The sequence below is a fragment of the Pongo pygmaeus genome, chromosome 2, assembly GCF_028885625.2.
Source record: "Pongo pygmaeus isolate AG05252 chromosome 2, NHGRI_mPonPyg2-v2.0_pri, whole genome shotgun sequence".
Lineage (NCBI taxonomy): Eukaryota > Metazoa > Chordata > Mammalia > Primates > Hominidae > Pongo > Pongo pygmaeus.
Window position 1 is genome coordinate 113,115,001 of NC_085930.1, and position 638 is coordinate 113,115,638.

General features: G+C 45.8%; 1 pseudogene; it reads left to right on the top strand.

Moving 5' to 3' along the window:
* LOC129032898 (large ribosomal subunit protein uL18-like) overlaps positions 1–106 on the top strand; it is a 929-nt pseudogene extending 823 nt beyond the window's left edge.
* Positions 107–638: the final 532 nt, after the last annotated feature.

Here is a 638-nt window from a genome sequence, read left to right on the forward strand (position 1 = left end):
AATATTTCCACCTCATCCCAAAACGTCTCTTGCCCAGAAGAAACACTGGGTAGCTCAAAAGAAGGCAAGCTTCATCAGAGCTGGAGAACAGGCTGCTGAGAGCTAAACCGAACAATTTTCTATGAGAATTTTTCAGATAAAGACAATAAATTTGTTGACTAAGCTGCTAAAAGAGAAAAAGAAGGAAAGAAAAGCAGACCTCTCCAGGCAATTGTTTCCTGACCCCTACTACAAACTGTTTGACCTGGAAGGGAGTTGAGCAAACCTCAAATCCACCCCAGATTATGAAGACAAGGACAAGCACAGATGGTGGATGGGACTGCCCAGTGTCTCCCAGGGAGTTCATGGCAGTCAGACTAGAAATGGATACCTCTTCTCCTCGTTTCTCTTCTGTTGTTCAGAACTAAAGCTTAAGCCGGTGGGGCTGAATCGTAAAGGCTTCTATGAATGTTGGTAATAGAGGGTGAAATGATGCTGCAGGAGGGGAAGGGAAGGACAAAAGTCAGCAAAAAGCCAGGTATTGAGACAGCCATCACCTGAGGATCTGCCTCCCAATGGGCAAGTCAGCCCCTCAACGACTATAAGGCAGTGATGATACTGACCCCTGGAGTCATTGTTCTTCAAAGGAAGATGCAAGG